This window comes from Leucopleurus acutus (assembly GCF_964270905.1).
Source record: "Leucopleurus acutus genome assembly, chromosome: 7".
NCBI classification, from domain to species: domain Eukaryota; kingdom Metazoa; phylum Chordata; class Mammalia; order Artiodactyla; family Delphinidae; genus Leucopleurus; species Leucopleurus acutus.
Genome location: NC_139150.1, coordinates 112,931,578 through 112,937,719, shown reverse-complemented (window position 1 = coordinate 112,937,719; position 6,142 = coordinate 112,931,578).

Below are 6,142 nucleotides of genomic sequence, written 5' to 3'. Positions count from 1 at the left end.
GCAAAGTCCACTGGCAAGTTAGCTTGCGTGTCCCTCCCACCCCACTCCCTTTGGTACCTCCCCGTGCCGCGCCCCTCCATCCCAGCCCCGCCCGCCCCGCCCCTCCATTCCGGCCACGCCCCTGACACGCCCCTCCACCCCGCCCCCGCCCTCCTGTGCCTTTAGCCCGTCCAGCTCGTGACCGCCTGTCCTGCTGGGGACCTAACCACGCGCCTGCAGCCTGCTCTCTTTGTTGGCGCAGGCAGTGCGGGAGGCCGCATTTAATGATTTACCACTGGGTGTTTTGCACAAGGTACTTAATCTTTCTGGGCATCAGTTTGCTCACAGGGCTGTGGGCAGGATGAAATCAGGGAATCTCAGACACTCCTCAGCACAGTGACTTGATCTTACAAAAACCTTCAGTAACTGTTAGCTATTATTATGACTAGTAACAACGTTCTTAGCAAAACTAAGGGCTCAGTTTCCTAATGGTTTTTGCTGGAGAAACTGGCAACTTTTAAGGCAGATTATGTCCTTAGTTCATTCATGTAGGCAATTAAGGGTCTTTGTGAGGTTACCTATTTAAAGAAGTGTTGCCTCTGCATTTTTCTAGAAATTAGCTCAAGAAGCTCTAACTAACCTCTAAATTGTAAACCATAGTTAATTATTAAATAAAAGTGGAGATTTTGATGTTACTGGAGATTCAGGATTCCCCTCCCACCCCCTTAGTGTGGTTCCCTTGGATACTTAGATACACAAACTTAAACTTCTTCCCTTTGGTTGTAGGAACCTGTTTGTGAAAGGTCTTTCGTGTTCTCAGGTCTATGCTGCTTATAATATTTATTACATAGAGACTTTTTTTTTTTAAGTACGGAACTAATATCCGCCCATATTTCCAATCAATAGCAATAAAACTAAAGGATGAAAAACTAAAGAGATTTCAGGCCAGCTCATCATAAGATGCAGGCTCTCAAGCTTCATGGGTTTGCTGAATTTTCTGCTTGGCTGCTGGAGTTGGACAGGTGAGAGGCTGAGGGTGCTGATTCATTATGAGGTGGTGATGATTTAGGTCAGGTAGGGAGGCAGAGAAGTGGCCCATCAGGGCGGCTACTGGAACGCAGGGGACCTGAGGGTTGTGCTTAGAAAATGCAGGCAGAGGATGACCACAGTGGTGGGAAAGGGTAGGCAAGGGCTGAGTTGGGGACAGCTTACCTGACAATCAGAAGCTGAAAACTGAAGAGATAGTTGATTGCCAGAGAAATCCAACAGACCAGACTTTGAAATTGTCAGGAGCAACCGCAGAAGGAGTTGTTTCCCGGGTGTGGGGTGAGTGAGCAAGGTCACAGCTCAGGCTGCCTTTTAAAGACTTGGCTTAGGACTCCTGGGGACAGCATGTATGAAAGGGCCAGGGCTTGTGGACCCAGTCATCCTCTAAACAATTGTTGAGTGCTTCCTCTGTGCTGGGGGCTGTAACACGTCTAAAGAGATGGTGGAGACCAGCCACAGGTCTGGAGGTTGGAAGTGCAGGATGAAGGTGTCAGCAGGGGTGGGTCTCCCTGAGACCTGTGACCAGGAACCTGTTCCAGGCCTCTCGGCTAGATACTGGTGGTTTGCTGGTAATGTTTAATGTTCCTTGGCTTCTGGTTGCATCTTCATCTTCACATGGTGTCTCTCTGTTGTGTGCATGTCTGTGTTCAAACTTCCGTTTCATATGGACACCAGTCACGTTAGACTAGGGCTCACCTTCATCACCTCACGTTAACTTGGTTACCTCTGTAAGGACTGTATCTTCAAAGAAGGTCACATTTCTAGTTACTAGGGGTTAAGACTCCAAAGTATCTTTTTTTTTTTTTAAATTGCAGTATAGTTAATTTGCAATGTTCTGTTAGTTTCAAGTGTACAACAAAGTGAGTCAGTTATACATATGTATCTGTTCTCTTTCAGATTCTTTTCCATGATAGGTTATTACAAGATTTCAAATATAGTTCCCTGTGCTATACAGTAGGACCTTATTGTTTATCTATTTTAGATATAGTAGTGTGTACATTTTAATCCCAAACTCCTAATGTAACCTCCCCCTCCCTCTGCCACCACCCCTCGGGATCCCCTTTGGTAGCCATAAGTTTGTGTTCTATGTCTGTGAGTCTGTTTCTGTTTTGTAAATAAGTTCATTTGTATCTTTTTTTCTTTTTTAAGATACCGCATATAAGTGATATCATATGATATTTGTCTTTCTCTGTCTGACTTACTTCACTTAATATGATAATCTCTAGGTCTCCCCATGTTGCTGCAAATGGTGTTATTTCATTCTTTTTTTTATGACTGAGTAATAGGTACCACATCTTCTTTATCCAGTCATCTGTCATGGGATAGCTAGGTTGCTTCCATGTCTTGACTATTGTAAATAGTGTTGGTATGAACATTGGGGTTCACGTGTCTATTTGAATTAGAGTTTTCTCCAGACATATACCCAGGAGTGGGGTTGCATGACCATATATTAACTCCATTTTAGTGTTTAAAGTAACCTCCATACTGCTCTCCTTAGTGGCTGCACCAGTTTACATTCCCACCAAAGTGTAGGAGGGTTGATTTTTCTCCACACCCTCTCCAAAATTTATTATTTGTAGACTTTTTAATGATGGCCATTCTTATTGGTGTGACATGGTACCTCATTGTAGTTTTGATTTGCACCTCTACAATCATTAGCGATGTTGAGCATCTTTTCATGTGCCTGTTGGCCATCTGTAGGTCTTCTTTGGAGCAGTATCTATTTAGGTCTTCTGTCCATTTTTTGATTGGGTTGTTTGTTTTGTTGATATTAAGCTGTATGAGCTCTTTGTATATTTTGGAAATTAATCCCTTGTCAGTAGCATCTTCTGCAAATATTTTCTCCCATTCTGTAGGTTGTCTTTTTGTTTTGTTCATGGTTTCCTTTGCTCTGCAAAATCTTTTAAGTTTAATTAGGTCCCACCTGTCTATTTTTGTTTTTATTTCCATTACTCTAGGAGAGGATCCAAAACGATATTGCTGCCGTTTATGTCAAAGAATGTTCTGCCTATGTTTTCCTCTAGGTGTTTAATAGTATCCAGTATTACATTTAGGTCTGTATGCCATTTTCAATCTATTTTTGTTTATGGTTTAGAGAGTGTTCTGATTTCATTCTTTTATATGTAGCTGTCCAGTTTTCCAAGCACCACTTACCAAAGAGACCGTCTTTTCTCCATTGTATATTCTTGCCTTGTTTGTCGTAGATTAATTGACCATAAGTTTGTGTGTTTATTTCTGGGCTTTCTATCCTGTTCCATTGATCTATATTTCTGTTTTTGTGCCAATACCGTACTGTTTTGACTGTAGCTTTGTAGTAAAACCTGAAGTCAGGTAGCGTGATTCCTCTGCCTCTGTTCTTATTTCTCAAGATTACTTTGCCTCTTAGGGGTCTTTTGTGTTTCCATACAAATTTTAAAATTATTTGTTCTAGTTCTGTGAAAAATGCCATTGGTAATTCGATAGGTATTGTGTTGAATCTGTAGATTGTCTTGCATAGTATGGTCATCTTAACAATATAGATTCTTCCAGTCCAAAACACAGTATATCTTTCCATCTGTTTGTGTTGTCTTCTATATCTTTTATCAGCATCTTATAGTTTTCAGAGCACAGGTCTTTGCCTCCTTAGGTAGGTTTATTCTTAGGTAGTTTATTCTTTTTGGTGCTGTAGTTAATGGAATTGTTTCTTTAATTTCTCTTCTGATATTTCCTTGTTCATGTATAGAAATGCAACAGATTTCTGTAAAGTAATTTTGTACCCTGCAAATTTATGGAATTCATTAATGAACTGTAGTAGCTTTCTGGTGGTGTCTTTAAGATTTTCTATGTATACTTCATGTCATCTGCAAACAGTGAGAGTTTTACATCTTCTTTTCCAATTTGGATTCCTTTAGTTTCTTTTTCCTGTCTGGTTGGTGTGGCTAGGACTTCCAAAACTATGTTGAATAAAAGTGGTGAGAGTGGGCATTCTTGTCTTGTTTCTGAACTTAGTGGAAATGCTTTCAGCTTTTCACTGTTGAGAATGATGTTAGCTGTGAGTTTGTCATATATGGCTTTATTATGTTGAGATATGGTCCCTCTATGCCCACTTTCTGAAGAGTTTTTATCATAAATCGATGTTGAATTTTATGAAAAGCTTTTTCTGCATCTATTGAGCTGATCATATGGTTTTTATTCTTCAGTTTGTTAATGTGACGTATCACATTGACTGATTTCCGAATGTTGAAAAATCCTAGCATCCCTGGGATAAATCCCCTTGATCATGGTGTATGATCATTTTAATGTATTGTTGGAGTTGATTTGATAGTATTTTGTTGAGGAATTTTGCATCTATGTTCTTAAGTGATATTGGCGTGTAAATTTCTTTTTTTTTTTTAACGATATCTTTATCTGGTTTTGGTGTCAGGGTGATGGTGGCCCCATAGAATGAGTTTGGAAGTGTTCCTTCCCCTGCATTTTTTTCTGGAATAGTTTCAGAGAATGGGTGTTAACCCTCCTCTAAATGTTTGGTAGAATTCACCTGTGAGGCCGTCTGGTCCTGGACTTTAAAGTTTCTGATTCAGTTTCAGTACTGGTAATTGGTCTGTTCATATTTTCTATTTCCTCCTGGTACAGGCTTGGTACCTTCCTAAGAATTTGTCCATTTCTTTTTCCATTTTATTGGTGTATAGTTGCTTGTAGTAGTCTCTTATGGTCCTTTGTATTTCTCTGGTGTCAGTTGTAACTTCTCCTTTTTTATTTCTGAGTTTATTGATTTGAGTCCTCTCCCTTTTTTTCTTGATGAGTCTGGCTAACAGTTTGTCAATTTTGTTTATCTTTTCAAAGAACCAGCTTTTAGTTTCATTGATCAATAGGGAAGCATTAACGACTTTCTTACATGGGTGGCGGGGGGGGGGGCAGTTTCCTAAAGTGGACAAGTCAATATTTAAATTTAATTCAGAAGGAAACCATGCCAAATGACAGCTGTTTTCTTTTTATGGCTGTTCCTATTTGCCTTATATATTGAGGTGCACCTATGTTGGGTGCATATATATTTACAATTGTGATATCTTCTTCTTGGATTGATCCCTTGATTGTTATGTAGTATCTTCTTTGTGTTTTGTAACAGTCTTTATTTTAAAGTCTATTTGTCTGATATGAGTATTGCTACTCCAGCTTTCTTTTGATTTCCATTTGCATGAAATACCTTTTTTCAACGTCTCACTTTCAGTCTGTGTGTGTCCCTATATCCGAAGTGGGTCTCTTGTAGACAGTGTATATAAGGGTCTTGTTTTCGTTTCCATTCAGTCAGTCAGTGACTTTTGGTTGGAGCATTTATTCTGTTTATGCTTAAGGTAATTATGGATATGTATGTTCTTATTGCCATTTTATTAATTGTTTGAGGTTTGTTTTTGTAGGTCATTTTTCTTCGCTTCCTCTTTTTCTCATCTCCTCTGATTCGATGACTAAGTTTAGTGCTGTGGTTGGATTCCTTTTTCGTTTTTGTGTGTGTATCTATTGTAGATTTTTGGTTTGAGGTTACCATAGGTTTTGATATAGCAGTCTGTATATAAACAAGATTGTTTTAAGTTGCTGGTCTTTTAATTTCAAATGCATTCCAATATCCTGCATTTGTGCTCTTTTCTTCTCATGATTGGTGGTTTTGCTATCATACGTGTTTGTGGATGATTTCCTATGTTTGCTGTATGTTCGCCTTTACCAGTGAGCTTTTCCATTCATCATTTTCTTGTTTCTAGTTGTGGCCTTTTCGTTTCTGCCTAGAGAAGTTCCTTTAGCATTTGTTGCAAAGCTGCTCTGGTGGTGCTGAATTCTCTTAGCTTTTGCTTGTCTGTAAACTTTTGATTTCTCCATTGAATCTGCATAAGAGACTCTGCTGGCTAGAGTATTCTGGGTTGTAGGTTCTTACCTTTCATCACGTTAAAGATATCATGCCACTCTTTTCTGGCCTGCAAAGTTTCTGTTGAGAAATCAGCTGGTACCCTTATGGGAATTCCCTTGCATGTTATTTGTTGCTTTTCTCTTGTTGCTTTTAATATTTTTTCTTTGTCCTTAATTTTTGTCAATTTGATTACTGTGTCTTGGCGTGTTCCTCCCTGGGTTTATCCTGCCTGGGACTCTC